This window comes from Ranitomeya imitator, chromosome 1 (assembly GCF_032444005.1).
Source record: "Ranitomeya imitator isolate aRanImi1 chromosome 1, aRanImi1.pri, whole genome shotgun sequence".
NCBI lineage: Eukaryota > Metazoa > Chordata > Amphibia > Anura > Dendrobatidae > Ranitomeya > Ranitomeya imitator.
The window spans coordinates 913,535,666-913,552,430 of NC_091282.1; the positions used below are offsets into that span (position 1 = coordinate 913,535,666).

General features: G+C 43.1%; 1 long non-coding RNA gene across 1 annotated transcript in view; it reads right to left on the minus strand.

Moving 5' to 3' along the window:
• Nucleotides 1-718: 718 nt before the first annotated feature.
• The window catches only part of LOC138654790 (uncharacterized), a 72,521-nt gene continuing 56,474 nt past the window's right edge, over nucleotides 719-16,765 (minus strand). Inside the window, exons 3-4 of the long non-coding RNA XR_011316468.1 lie at nucleotides 3,013-3,078; nucleotides 719-823 (exon numbers count right to left, since the gene is read on the minus strand). This is a non-coding gene — a long non-coding RNA (uncharacterized lncRNA). The remainder of the gene's footprint in view (nucleotides 824-3,012; nucleotides 3,079-16,765) is intronic.

Below are 16,765 nucleotides of genomic sequence, written 5' to 3' on the forward strand. Positions count from 1 at the left end.
TTCTATTACCTCACCTCTCCTGCGCCCTATAAAAGTGCAATAGTTCATATATATAGAGGCTTAAAGTCAAAATGACCACACATGTAGTCAAACCAAATAGTTAATTACCCGTAATCTGAGGCAGTACAGGGCACAGTCCACACCGCTATCCCTGCGCGTCCGCCCCGACGCGCATTTCGGAACCTTCATTCTTCAAAGGGGTCTGCATCTCAACTGTTCATCTCATTTTTTATACCTTCACCGCCATATTGCGGACAAGAGGAGCATCGCCGTGTGACCAGAAGCAGGGGGCGTCGTCGCTTAATATCACCACAATATAACACCAAGGGTGTATAGATATATCACAACTAAGACTCACATATAAAAAGATCTAAGTACCCAACAAAACAAGAGAAATGACAAGGGTACCAAATTAAATGGGAAAATTACATAAAACGACATAATGTACAATAACAAATTGTATTGTGGTGCCGTGTTAGCCAGAAAAATCGATGTGAATACTTTTCTGCCCAATGATGACAGAAGTATTCTGGGGGTGATACCTTTATTGGCTAACCAGAAAATAATATGTTTGCAAGCTTTCAGAGCCAGATACTTCTGTCATCATTGGGCAGAAAAGTATTCACATCGATAAAACGACATACAATGACAATATGAACAACAAACAACACAAAGCCCACAAAACAAACTTCTATATACGGGCAAATCATTACACATTAATTAATTGAAGCTCGATTGAAGCAAAAATTGCAATCTTTTCCACCTTCTTTGTATTTCCCCTTATTGTCTTCTCCATAGCTCATATCGTATTCAGCGTTGACACCTGATAAATAAACCACATATAGATGAGGGAAGAAACATATGAACGGTGCTACAATGCAAAAATAATGAAAAAACAAAATTAAAATATGCAACGCAGGGAAACAATAGCAATATACCAAAAGGCCCAAATCAGATAGCCGTACTGCAGATGTAACGTAAATCATAGGAATGGAGCAAAGCTGAGGTTTTCATTAAGTCCAGATGGATGAACAGTGTTAAGTGTCCAAATCCATCTGGACTCTAGCTGGGCCAATCTCTTAGAGACTCCACCACCGCGAATACCGACATCAATTTTGTCGATACCCCGGATCCTAAGGAGACCACCATCACAGCTATGATGCTCCTTCAAATGGCGGGGGAGGGTTTTTAACATGGATGCGTCCAATTGAGCAGCTGCAGCAGCAATACCACGTACGTGTTCCCTAATACGTATCTTAAACTGTCGTGTGGTCAGACCCACATAGATTTTGTTACAGGGACATACAGCATAGTAAATCACATTTTTGTTTGTACATGTAATCCGTTTTTTAATTTCAAACTGTCGTGTTCCACTCGCATTACTAAATGTATTGGAGCGGTCGATATTGGGACAAGCAACACATCGACTGCATGGGACGCAACCATGTGCCCACTCCATTGTATCTAAGAAGGTAGTCACAGGTTCACTTACATAATGACTCTGGACCAACTGATCCCGCAGATTTTTAGATTGCCTTGCTGTGACGGATGCCCTTTCAGGAAGGAATCTTGAGATTATAGGGTCAGCTTTGAGAATATGCCAGGATCTATCCAATGCCCTTCTCATATGTGGAAAATGAGTGAAATTTTGTAACAAAATGGACTGTATCCTGGCTTTTATTATTAGCGCTAGTTCCGTATAATAGTGCATGTCTTGATGAAAACCTTGCCCTATTATAGGCTTTTTTTAATCTTACGATTACTATATCCCTGCTCAATCAAATGACCTCTAAGGTTTTCAGCTTGTCTCATGAAGTCCTCATTAGTTGAGCAGAGCCTACGGAGGCACAGAAATTGTCCAATGGGGATGGATTGAATCATATGGCCGGGATGGGAGGAAGTAGCGTGCATTAGCATAATGGTTAAGGTGGGTTTGCGGAAGATGTCCATTTGTATCTCACCACACTTATCCCTCTTGAGTGTCACATCCAGGAATTCTATGGTGTCACTATCGTAGGTGTTCAAGCCGTTTTCATTAAGTGACCCCATGAAGTCCTAGAGTTGTCCTTTAGACCCCGGCCAGATCAGCAAAATGTCATCAATGTACCACGTCCAAGAAAGAATGCTGCCCATTGGCGACAACTGATCCAGCAGGGAGAGGTCCCTCTCCCACAGCCCCAGGAACAGGTTGGCATATGCCGGGATGAAAGATGCCCCCATAGTTGTCACCTGGAGCTGTAGGGAAAAGGGTGAACCTAAGTAGCTTAATCACCAGATCACTGATGTTCCTTGGTAAATTAAATGCTCCTAGAAAGAATGTCACCGCCCTTAAGCCATCCTCGTGCCTGATACTGGTGTACAGGAGCTCAATGTCCGCTGTCACCAGCATCGCATCACTATCCAAATATAGACCATCCACTCATCTTAGTAGATCACCAGTGTCTTTAAGGAAAGATGGCAGTCCCTCTACAAGGGGCTGTAGTTTGGAATCTATCCATTTGTTAATATTTTCCAGGAAGTTCTCCCTACCTGAAATAATAGGATGACCAGGGGGCGTCTGAACATCCTTGTGGACCTTCGGTAACAAATAGAAGGTGGGGATTTTAGGTTCAGTCACCACAAGTGCTGTAGCCAACTCCTTGGTGATCGTCCCCACCTCCCTAACTTTATTGATGATGGTCTGTAGCTGTGTGGAATAGGTGGACAAGGGGTTAAAGGTGAGTTTCTTATAACAAGTTGCATTGTTTAATTGGCAAAGGGCCTCTTTTTCATAGACAACCTTAGGCCACACCACAATATTGCCCCCCTTTTCCGCCGGTTTAAATACCACATCAGGTAAGTCCTGAAGGGCGTGCAGATGCTCCCTTTCTTTTTGGGACAAATTGTCACAATGAATATAGCGTGGAATCTCAAGGAATTCCTTAGTCATAACCTGAACAAATAAATCCACCTTTGGACATGAAGAAGGGGGGAACTTCCTGGATTTAGGGTGAATTGTTGATGGCACCTTACCTCCCTCTGGGGTATTATGTTCAATGGCCAATTCCTCCAGAGCACGTAGCACTATCTGTTCTTCCTCTGTAGGGAATAATTTAACAATTTTACCATCATAAAAATATTTTTTAAAAATCAATGAGCGTGCAAACATATGTAGATCTTTTACAGCCGTAAAGGCATAAAATGGCGCAGCTGGTGAAAAGGATGGACCCTTTTCAAGGAGTGCCAAATCCATATCAGTAAATCTATGTTGGCTAAAATTAATTACCTTATTGTCACGTCTTTGATAATCGGATGAACGGTACTCGTGTCGTCTATATGGATGAAAGTTATGATCTTTCTGCCTCCTCAGAGATATTCCTGACCTAGTAGTCATGGATGGACCAGAAATTTCAGAATGGTCACTCTTGGATGAAATAGAAGACTGTGACGGTGTACGTCTAATTTGCTGTCCCTGTGGCCTATCTTTCCTCCATAAATATACTCTGTTATTTTCATAATCCCGTAGGTCCCTATTTAGCTTCCTTAGTTGGGTTTCATTAATCTTCTTAACAACACCCTCTAGAGTTTTCTCCATCTGGCTGTTAAAATTAGAGAGCTTTTCCAGGCGGGCTGTCAATCAAAGTGCTTGGGAGTGAATACGGCTGCCACAGTACAGTGAGCGGTGACTGTGTCTGCTCTGTGAACGCCTCTCTGACTGAAAGCGTGTGATTGGGAGGATTATAGGTTCATTTTCTCCTCTCCGCAGCTGCTCTAGGAAAGCAGGCATGATTTAACACTATATTTCTGCAGATTACCCCTATATCTGCAAAGAAATAGCAGACAAGGCAGGTTGCCTTTACAGAGTGGCTATAAATACCATTTATGAACAGTTCTATGTTCTATATGCATTTTATTATTGGATTGTGTACTAAACTACACTGACATCTTCTGGTTGATACAGAATACACAATGTATTTAATATCTTACAGCTTACAGTATTTCCTATTGTGCATAGACTTTCCATAAGTATGTTTGAGTCTTAATTATTACAATTATATGTCAATCGTATTGGTGACCATGCTTGCTTCTTTCAAAGAGAATCTTTCTACGGTTTCAGAATGTTAAACTGACCACATCATGGAGAAGTGGCTGCATATCTGAATGATGCATATTTTTCATTTTTTTTATTTCTCATGTTAATTGAGGAGATATTAAATTATAAATTTGGGGTTATAATTAATGATAAGTCCAAGGGGACATTACCATAGATTATTTTCTGAAGGTGTGCACATATTCCCCTGAATTATATTGGACAATCATGAGCAGGGAGCGTCCTGTGGGGTAAAAATGAACATGTCACCAGATCAACATGCTATCTCCTGTGATACATATAATTATAGACAACCTTAATTCCTGATGTCTGCAGCTACTGTGTAGAGTCAGCTGAGTGATACAAACAATTCTGCAGCTGTATCTCTCCTCTCACAGCTACAAAAGGTGTTTAGAATCACACTCAGATCTCCTGCACTCTTCCCAAAAGTTGCAGTGATCAAAGGAAAACAAGCCATTACTGTACATGTCTAACAAGAGAATACTTGTTCTTCTGACCTTCTGGGGATGTCTTCTTATTTTCTCCAGCATAATACCTCCTGATTATGATTGGTAAATGTCATGTAGGGCAAGATATACATGCCCATTCAGAAAAGAATCTACTTTAGGGGTATATTTCCACGGTCAGGAATGGCTCAGTATTTGCTCAGGATTTGACACAAGTAAAATCTGCACCAAATCTGCATCTGAGGTCACCTGCATTTTTGATGCATTTTTTTCATTGCATGCTTTTATTTGTCACTTGAAATAAAGCTAATTGAAAGTTGGCTTCTGGGAAGGAAAAAAAAGTGATTTCCTGTTTGCAGGTATATTGGGATATGTTCCCACGGAAAAAAAAACACCATAAAAACCTCCACTATTCTAGACAAAAAAAACACATCAGTACACAGGCAGAGATGCTTACCTGTCCAGGGCCTCCAAACAATTGCACTAATATGTTCTCACGGTCAGTAAAAACTGTGGATTGGACACTGAGTACATCTGCAGCGTTCAACCTGCAGCGTTCAGATGTTACAGCATGGTGGATGGGATTTCACGAAATCCCATCTCCACTATGCGTTCAGAGAAGCAGGTGGCAGATCTGCGTAAACAGACATGAGGCGCGTCTTTCCAGACAGCAGAATGTTTATTTATGATGCGGAGACGATCAGTCCCCGCAGCGTAAATTTCCCATAGACTATCATTAGATGGAGTAAAACTGCAACGGTTTGTCACATGCGCGTAACTGCAGAAACACAGCTTACTACGCATGTGTACTAATTTACATATGCTGATGCTTTTGTCATATCCAGAAGTACCTGACACAGGAAGTTCCTGAAAGCAGAGAGACGTCAGTAATATGTAATGTCCTTTCCTTTTTTTACTAAATATTTTTTTAAATGGCGTTGGGTCCCCCTTTACTTTTAACCAGCCAGAATGAAGCAGACTACTGGGGCTGGTATTTCAGGCTGATAGGGATCCAATTTCCATGAACATTACCAGCCTGATGATACCAGGCTGCAGCAGTCTGCTTACCTTAAATGGCAATGAATGGAAACTAGGTCAATGACCTGTAGTTACCTTCATTCGTGGTGATGCGCCCTCTGCTGGATGTCCTCATATGACCTCGAGCGTGGGAAAATATTCAGAAAAGTTCCCAGGCTCGAGTTCATATGAGGACATCCAGCAGAGGGCGTATCACGACGAATGAAGGTAACTACAGGTCATTGACCTAGTTTCCATTCATTCGCTGGGGTTTTACAGGCACGAGCACAGCTGCATTAGCAGAGCTCCTGCCTGTAAAATATTTTAACCCCTTCAGATGGATTTACATCGTGGGACGTTACAGATCTACGGAAGGTATGAGATACTGTTGGTTTATTATTTTTAATTTGTTACAGGTCGAGGGTCTTCAGGTGGATTGAGAGTGCAATAAAATATTACAACAACCTGTGTGTTTATTTCACTAAAATTCTTTGCAATATTGTGTGTGTTTTTTTAACCATTTCATAGAATTGGATTAATAATGGATAGGTGTCATAAATGACGCCTCTCCATTATTAATCTGGCTTAATGTCACCTTACAGTAGTAAGGTGACATTAACCCTTCATTACCCCATATCCCACTGCTACACGGGAGTGGGAAGAGAGTGGCCAAGTGCCAGAATAGGCGCATCTTCCAGATGTGCCTTTTCTGGGGTGGCTGGGGGCAGATGTTTTTAGCCAGGGAGGGCAATAGCTTTGGACCCTCTCCAGGCTATTAATATCTGCCCTCAGTCACCGGCTTTACCACTCTGGCGGAGAAAATTGCGCGGGAGCCCACGCCAATTTTTTCCGCGATTTAACCCTTAAATTTAATAGCTACAGCGCCAAAATTTTGCACATACACACTACTAACAATAGTAGTGTGGAATATGCAAAAAAAGGGGGATATGATATGGTTTACTGTATGTAAACCATGTCTCATATCATGTCGGGTTTGTGAAGGAGAAATGAAAAGCCAGCAATTGAATTACCGGCTTTTCAGCTTTATCGCGCTGAAGTAAATATAAATATATATATTTATATATATACTGTATATATGTGTCTCAATGACCTATATATATATATATATATATATATAAAAAACGAAACCCGACTTTGGAGCGAAGATCGCCGACCGTCAACCCGATCCCACAGATCGGGTCGGGTTTCACGAAACCCGACTTTGCCAAAAGTCGGCGACTTTTAAAATTGGCCGATCCGTTTCGCTCAACCCTACTCGGGTCGACTTATACTCGAGTATATACAGTATTTATACAAGTTTACATCCACAGAAGATATGTGGTTAGCTCTCCAAGATGTTTGGAATAACCTCCCTGCCGAGTGTGTTCCAAAACAGTGTGCAAGTGTACCAAGAAGAATGGCTGAAGTCTTGAAAGCAAAAAGGTGGTCACACCAAAAATTTGATTCAGTCTTATCTTATATTCACTTTGCATTTTGCTAACTGATAAAATTAAGCTATTGACACTTTAATTTCTAAGAGTATTGCTTCCCCAGCATTTTTCCACACCTGCCTAATGCTGCACACTACCGTTTGTATATATACAAGCCCTAATGGCTTATTTTTTTAATGTTCTGGCAGAGGGCAGGAGGTGGCCACTCAGGATTTTACGGTACATGGCTCCACCTATTCTCCCATTGATTCGATGAAGTAGTCCTGTGCTATTAGCAGAGAAACACCCCCAAAACTTAATGTTTCCACCTCCATGCGTGACAGCATGGATGGTGTTCTTTGGGTCATAGGCAGCATTTCTCTTCCTCCAAACACAGCGAGTTGAGTTAATGCCAAAGACCTCAATTTTTGTCTCATCTGACCACAGCACCTTCTCCCAATTACTCACAGAATCAACCAGGTGTTCATTGGCAAACATCAGATGGGCTTGCACATAAGCAAGGGACCTTGTGGGCACTGCAGGATTTTAACACTTTATGGAGTAATGTGTTATCAATCGTTTTCTTGGAGACTGTGGTCTCAGCTGCATGAGATCATTAACAAGTTCCCCATGTGTAGTTTTAGGCTAATCTCTCACCTTCCTCATGATCAAGGATATCTTACAAGGTGAGATTTTGCATGGTGCCCAAGAGCGATGTCGATTGACACTCATTTTGTATTTCTTCCATTTTCTTACTATTGCACCAACAGTTCTCTCCTACTCACCCAGCGCCTTTCTTTTGGTTTAGTAGCCCATTCCAGCTTTGTGCAGGTCTATGATCTTGTCCCTGACATCCTTATAAAGCTCTTTGGTAGTGTTGAGCATTCCGATACCGCAAGTATCGGGTATCGGCCGATATTTGTGGCATCGGAATTCCGATACCGAGTTCCGATAATTTTGCGATATCGGGAATCGGTATCGGGATGAAGATTGATGTGTAAAATAAAGAATAAAAATAACAAATATTGATATACTTACCCTCGGACGCGCCCTGGTTGTAACCGCTGCAACCGCCATGCTTCTGTTCGCGTGAAGGACCTTCAATGACGTTGCGGCTTGTGATTGGTCGCGTGAGCGGTCACATGAGCGGTCACACGACCAATCACAAGCCGCGACGTCATCAAAGGTCCTTTACGCACTCATTCTTAGGAAGGGAATCATGGCGGTTGCAGCGGTTACAACCAGGGCTGTTATGACCTGGTGGTAAGGACAATAATGGACCTGGTGGTTAAGAGCACACGGAATGACCTGATAGTTACAAATAATATAGGACGAGCTCTGAGACGTGGGAACTCTGCTGACCGCAATCCCTAATCCTATCACACACACTAGAAATAGCCGTGGATTGCTACTAACGCTCCCTATGCAACTCGACACAGCCTAAGGAACTAGCTAGCCCTGAAGATAGAAAAATAAGCCCACCTTGCCTCAGAGAAATTCCCCAAAGGAAAAGGCAGCCCCCACATATAATGACTGTGAGTAAAGATGAAAATACAAACACAGAGATGAAATAGATTTAGCAAAGTGAGGCCCGACTTACTGAACAGACTGAGGATAGGAAAGGTAACTTTGCGGTCAGCACAAAAAACTACAAAAAGACCACGCAGAGGGCGCAAAAGACCCTCCACACCGACTCACGGTGCGGAGGCGCTCCCTCTGCGTCCCAGAGCTTCCAGCAAGCAAGACAAAAATCAAAATAGCAAGCTGGACAGAAAAATAGCAAACTAAAGAAAAACAAGCAGGAACTTAGCTTCTGCTGGGAAGACAGGTCACAAGAACGATCCAGGAGTGAACTAGACCAATACTGAAACATTGACAGGTGGCATGGAGCAATGATCTAAGTGGAGTTAAATAGAGCAGCCACCTAACCAATTAACCTCGTCACCTGTGGAAGGAAACTCAGAAGCAGCAGCTCCACTCACAGCCACCAGAGGAAGCCCATGGACAGAACCAGCCAAAGTACCATTCATGACCACAGGAGGGAGCTTGACAACAGAATTCACAACAGTACCCCCCCTTGAGGAGGAGTCACCGAACCCTCACCAGAGCCCCCAGGCCAACCAGGATGAGCCAAATGAAAGGCATGGACCAGATCGGCAGCATGAACATCGGAGGCAAAGACCCAGGAATTATCTTCCTGACCATAACCCTTCCACTTGACCAGGAACTGGAGTTTCCGTCTCGAAATACGAGAATCCAAAATCTTCTCCACTACAAACTCCAAATCCCCCTCAACCAACACCGGGGCAGGAGGATCAACGGATGGAACCACAGGCACCACGTATCTCCGCAACAACGACCTATGGAATACATTATGGATGGCAAAAGAAGCTGAAAGGGTCAAATGAAACGACACAGGATTTAGAACCTCAGAAATCTTATACGGACCAATGAAACGAGGCTTAAACTTAGGAGACGAAACCTTCATAGGAACATAACGAGACGACAACCAAACCAAATCCCCAACATGAAGTCGGGGACCCACACAGCGCCGGCGGTTAGCGAAACGTTGAGCCTTCTCCTGGGACAATGTTAAATTGTCCACCACATGAGTCCAAATCTGCTGCAACCTATCCACCACAGTATCTACACCAGGACAGTCCAAAGACTCAACCTGCCCTGAAGAGAAATGAGGATGGAAACCAGAATTGCAGAAAAACGGCGAAACCAAAGTAGCCGAGCTGGCCCGATTATTAAGGGCAAACTCAGCCAAAGGCAAAAAGGACACCCAATCATCCTGATCAGCAGAAACAAAGCATCTCAGATATGTTTCCAAAGTCTGATTAGTTCGTTCGGTTTGGCCATTTGTCTGAGGATGGAAAGCCGAGGAAAAAGACAAATCAATGCCCATCCTAGCACAAAAGGCTCGCCAAAACCTCGAAACAAACTGGGAACCTCTGTCCGAAACGATGTTCTCCGGAATGCCATGTAAACAAACCACATGCTGGAAAAACAATGGCACCAAATCAGAGGAGGAAGGCAATTTAGACAAGGGTACCAAATGGACCATATTAGAGAAGCGATCACAAACCACCCAAATGACCGACATCCTTTGAGAAACAGGGAGATCAGAAATAAAATCCATGGAAATATGCGTCCAGGGCCTCTTCGGGACCGGCAAGGGCAAAAGCAACCCACTGGCACGAGAACAGCAGGGCTTAGCCCGAGCACAAGTCCCACAGGACTGCACAAAAGAACGCACATCCCGCAACAAAGACGGCCACCAAAAGGATCTAGCCACCAAATCTCTGGTACCAAAAATTCCAGGATGACCAGCCAACACCGAACAATGAACCTCAGAGATAACTCTACTAGTCCATTTATCAGGGACAAACAGTTTCTCCGCTGGGCAACGGTCAGGTCTATCAGCCTGAAATTTTTGCAGCACCCGCCGCAAATCAGGGGAGATGACAGACAAAATTACCCCCTCTTTGAGAATACCCGCCGGCTCAGGAACACCCGGAGAGTCGGGCACAAAACACAAAACAGGGCATCAGCCTTCACATTTTTAGAGCCTGGAAGGTACGAAACCACAAAATCAAAGCGGGAGAAAAATAGCGACCAACGAGCCTGTCTAGGATTCAACCGTTTGGCAGACTCGAGATAAGTCAAATTCTTGTGATCCGTCAAGACCACCACGCGATGCTTTGCTCCTTCAAGCCAATGACGCCACTCCTCGAATGCCCACTTCATAGCCAACAACTCTCGATTGCCAACATCATAATTGCGCTCAGCAGGTGAAAACTTTCTAGAAAAGAAGGCACATGGTTTCATCACCGAGCCATCAGAACTTTTTTGCGACAAAACAGCCCTGCTCCAATCTCAGAAGCATCAACCTCGACCTGAAACGGGAGCGAAACATCTGGCTGGCACAACACAGGGACAGAAGAAAAACGACGCTTTAACTCCTGAAAAGCTTCCACAGCCGCAGAAGACCAATTGACCATATCAGCACCCTTCTTGGTCAAATCAGTCAACGGTTTAGCAACACTAGAAAAATTACTGATGAAGTGACGATAAAAATTAGCAAAGCCCAGGAACTTTTGCAGACTCTTCACAGATGTCGGCTGAGTCCAATCATAAATGGCCTGGACTTTAACAGGGTCCATCTCTATAATAGAAGGGGAAAAAATGAAACCCAAAAATGAAACCTTCTGAACTCCAAAGAGACACTTTGACCCCTTCACAAACAAAGAATTTGCACAAAGGACCTGGAACACCATTCTGACCTGCTTCACGTGAGACTCCCAATCATCCGAAAAGACCAAAATATCATCCAAATATACAATCAGGAATTTATCCAGGTACTCTCGGAAGATGTCATGCATAAAGGACTGAAATACTGATGGAGCATTGGAAAGCCCGAATGGCATAACCAGGTACTCAAAATGGCCCTCGGGCGTATTAAATGCTGTTTTCCATTCATCGCCCTGTTTAATACACACAAGATTATACGCACCACGAAGATCTATCTTGGTGAACCAACAAGCCCCCTTAATCCGAGCAAACAAATCAGACAGCAGCGGCAAAGGATACTGAAATTTGACCGTGATCTTACTAAGAAGGCGGTAATCAATACAAGGTCTCAAAGAACCATCCTTCTTGGCCACAAAAAAGAACCCTGCTCCCAATGGTGACGACGACGGGCGAATATGACCCTTCTCCAAGGATTCCTTTACATAACTCCGCATAGCGGCGTGCTCTGGCACAGATAAATTGAACAGTCGGCCCTTAGGAAACTTACTACCAGGAATCAAATTGATAGCACAATCGCAATCCCTATGAGGAGGTAGGGCACTGGATTTGGGCTCATCAAATACATCCCGGTAATCCGACAAAAACTCCGGGACTTCAGAAGGGGTGGATGACGAAATAGACAAAAATGGAACATCACCATGTACCCCCTGACAACCCCAGCTGGACACAGACATTGATTTCCAATCCAATACTGGATTATGGACCTGTAGCCATGGCAACCCCAAAACGACCACATCATGCAGATTATGCAACAACAAAAAGCGAATATCCTCCTGATGTGCAGGAGCCATGCACATGGTCAATTGGGTCCAGTACTGAGGCTTATTCTTGGCCAAAGGCGTAGCATCAATTCCTCTCAATGGAATAGGATACTGCAAGGGCTCCAAGAAAAAACCACAGCGCCTAGCAAACTCCAAGTCCATCAAATTCAGGGCAGCGCCTGAATCCACAAATGCCATAACAGAATAGGATGACAAAGAGCAAATCAGAGTAACGGACAAAAGTAATTTCGACTGTACCGTACCAATGGTGGCAGACCTAGTGAAACGCTTAGTGCGCTTAGGACAATCGGAGATAGCATGAGTGGAATCACCACAGTAAAAACACAGCCCATTCCGACGTCTGTGTTCTTGCCATTCAGCTCTGGTCAAAGTCCTATCACATTGCATAGGCTCAGGTCTATGCTCAGATAATACCGCCAAATGGTGCACAGATTTACGCTCACGCAAGCGTCGATCGATCTGAATGGCCAAAGACATAGACTCATTCAGACCAGCAGGCATGGGAAATCCCACCATGACATCCTTAAGTGCTTCAGAGAGACCCTTTCTGAAAATTGCTGCCAGGGCACATTCATTCCACTGAGTGAGTACAGACCACTTCCTAAACTTCTGACAATATATCTCTACCTCATCCTGACCTTGACACAGAGCCAGCAAGATTTTCTCTGCCTGATCCACTGAATTAGGTTCATCATAAAGCAATCCGAGCGCCAGAAAAAACGCATCAACATCACGCAATGCCGGATCTCCTGGCGCAAGGGAAAATGCCCAGTCTTGAGGGTCGCCACGTAACAAAGAAATAATGATTTTCACTTGTTGATCAGGGTCACCTGAGGAGCGAGGTTTCAAAGCAAGAAACAATTTACAATTATTTTTGAAATTCAGAAACTTAGATCTATCCCCAAAAAACAAATCAGGAATTGGAATCCTAGGCTCTAACATCGGATTCTGAACCACAAAATCTTGAATGTTTTGTACCCTTGCAGTGAGATTATCCACACAAGAGGACAGACCTTGAATTTCCATATCTACACCTGTATTCTGAACCACCGAGAGGTAAAGGGGAAAAGAGAGACAAAACAAACTGCAAAGAAAAAAATGGTCTCAGAACTTATCTTATCCCTCTATTGAGATGCATTAATACTTTGGGCCACCTGTACAGTTATGACCTGGTGGTAAGGACAATAATGGACCTGGTGGTTAAGAGCACACGGAATGACCTGATAGTTACAAATAATATAGGACGAGCTCTGAGACGTGGGAACTCTGCTGACCGCAATCCCTAATCCTATCACATACACTAGAAATAGCCGTGGATTGCTCCTAACGCTCCCTATGCAACTCGACACAGCGTAAGGAACTAGCTAGCCCTGAAGATAGAAAAATAAGCCTACCTTGCCTCAGAGAAATTCCCCAAAGGAAAAGGCAGCCCCCCACATATAATGACTGTGAGTAAAGATGAAAATACAAACACAGAGATGAAATAGATTTAGCAAAGTGAGGCCCGACTTACTGAACAGACTGAGGATAGGAAAGGTAACTTTGCGGTCAGCACAAAAAACTACAAAAAGACCACGCAGAGGGCGCAAAAGACCCTCCGCACCGACTCACGGTGCGGAGGTGCTCCCTCTGCGTCCCAGAGCTTCCAGCAAGCAAGACAAAAATCAAAATAGCAAGCTGGACAGAAAAATAGCAAACTAAAGAAAAACAAGCAGGAACTTAGCTTCTGCTGGGAAGACAGGTCACAAGAACGATCCAGGAGTGAACTAGACCAATACTAGAACATTGACAGGTGGCATGGAGCAATGATCTAAGTGGAGTTAAATAGAGCAGCCACCTAACGAATTAACCTCGTCACCTGTGGAAGGAAACTCAGAAGCAGCAGCTCCACTCACAGACACCAGAGGAAGCCCATGGACAGAACCAGCCGAAGTACCATTCATGACCACAGGAGGGAGCTTGACAACAGAATTCACAACACAGGGCGCGTCCGAGGGTAAGTATATCAATATTTTTTATTTTGATTCTTTATTTTACACATGAATATGGATCCCAGGGCCTGAAGGAGAGTTTCCTCTCCTTCAGACCCTGGGAACCATAGAGGATACCTTCCGATATTTGTGTCCCATTGACTTGCATTGGTATCGGATATCGTTATCGGCGATATCCGATATTTTTCGGATATCGGCCGATACCATCCGATACCGATACTTTCAAATATAGGACGGTATCGCTCAACACTAGGTCTTGCCCATGTTATAGAAGTTAGACAGAAGTGGACAGGAGTCTTTTATAAAGGTGACTATGCAAGACAGTTGTCTTTAATGCAGGTGACGAGTTGATTAGGAATGTTTATCTGGTCTTTCGGAGCCAACACTCTTAATGGTTGGTAGGGGATCAAATACTTATTTATCACTGAAAAATGCAAATAAATGTATAGAATTTATACAGTGTGATTTTCTGGATTTTATTTTTGATATTCTATCTCTCAATGCTAAAATTAAGCTACCCTTAAAAATATAGACTGTTCATGACTTTGTCAGTTGGCAAACTTACAAAATCAACAGGGGGATCAAATACTTATTTCCCCCATCCGTATAATACAATACATAATGCAGTATTTATTCTGTACACTATAGCCATGGGGTAGAATCTATATATTACACCATTATTTCACAGGGATTAAATGTAATGCATGCTGTGAAAAATAAAAGGGGGGAAATATATCCTAACTAGAAAATGCTACATGCATTAGCACATTACTGTGAAAAAGTGTTTAGCTCACACACTGTGTCTCTATTTATTGTGTAGCTGTCACATTGAATGGCTTCATAACTTTTAAACAAAAAATGTACAGTAAAATCTTCTTCCATCTTAATGATGAAAATACTCTATGCATCTAGAAATGCTCAAATGTTATCATAGTTTTCAAATATTGCCTGTGGGAGGAAGTGATTGAAAACTGCATTTATAAACCTGCAATTTCAGCCATTAACCGTTCATTGCAATTCAACATTGATAATGATGCCAACAAAGGGCAGGAGACTCACTGTTAGGTGTCATGGAAACCCACTGGTGTTTTCTCCATTTAGTTATTAGTTTCTTTATTTACATTTAAAGCTCCATTGATTCCAAGGGGGTTAAAATAGAAAAACAAAAATAAATTACAAAGAACAAAGTAACAGTGACAGACTGGTACAGAGGGAGACAAAGGCCTGCCCTTGCGGGATTACATTCTACAGAGCAATAAGAAACCAGATATTAGATTAGTGAGTTGCAGCCGCTCCCATGATAGTGAAGTGGCTGCGGAGTCAATGGAGTCTGTAAGCTTTCTTGTAGAGATGTGTTTTCATGTTTTGTTTAAAAGTTCCAAATGTGGCAGATAAACGAACATGTTGGGGCACAGAATTCTAGCGGATGGATTATTATCAGGAGAAGTCTTGGAGGCAATTGGGTGAGGAACATATGAATGAGGAAGAGCGAAGAAGGTCTTGGGAGGATCGGCTATATGAAGGATACAGATTATGGACAGCTTTGTAGGTCAATGTTATCAGGTTAAAGTGGATACATTGGGAAATTGGGAGCCAATGAAGGGATTTGCCTAGCGGAGAAACAGAGGAGTAGTGAGAAGAAAGGTGTATTAGTTGTGCATCAGAGATAAGAGCAGACTAGAGAAATGTAAGTGTTAGCGTGTTAGCTAGGAGGCTACAGAGGACATTATTTCAGTAGGCATGGCAGAAGATGATTAGGGAACGAATAAACACTTTAGCAGATTCAGAATTGAGGAAAAGATGGATTCTGGAAATATTTTTGAGTTAAAGATGGCAGGAGGTGGTAAAAGCTTGGATGTTCTGGTTAAATGGCACAGCATAGTCTAGGATTACTCCAATGCAGTGGAATTTTTGTACACGGGGAAAGTGTGATGTCATTTATTACAGGAAAAAAAATGTATCTTGGTACCGTGTTAGCCAGTAGATAGAAAAATATTTAGAATTGAGAGTCCTCAGTGGTTGATACCTCTTAATGGCTAACTGAAAAGATGGTAACAAATTGCAAGCTTTCGAGACTACATACGTCTCTTCATCAGGCAAAGACTAAAACAAATTCTGAAGAAGAACAGGGACATTCTACATGCTTCCCTGTTGTGAATTCTGTGGCAGAGCTCCCTCTTGTGGTCACAAGTGGTACTTCGGCTGATTCTCTCTGTGAGCTTCCGTTGGTGGAGGAGAGTGGTACTGCGGCTTCTGAGTTTCCTTCCTCAGGTGATGTGGTGAAGTCGTTAGGTGCTGCTCTATTTAACTCCACCTAGTGCTTTGATCCTGGCCTCCAGTCAATGTTCTAGTATTGGACCTGTTTCCTCCTGGATCGTTCCTGTGGCCTGCTGCTCTGCATAGCTAAGTTCCGCTTTTGCTATTTTGTTTGCTGTTTTTTCTGTCCAGCTTGCTTTATATTGTTTTCTTGCTTGCTGGTAGCTCTGGGACGCAGAGGGTGTACCTCCGTGCCGTTAGTTCGGTACGGAGGGTCTTTTTGCCCCCTTTGCGTGGTTTTTTGTAGGGTTTTGTGTTGACCGCAAAGTTACCTTTCCTATCCTCGCTCTGTTCAGAAAGTCGGGCCTCACTTTGCTAAATCTATTTCATCTCTACGTTTGTCTTTTCATCTTTACTCACAGTCATTATATGTGGG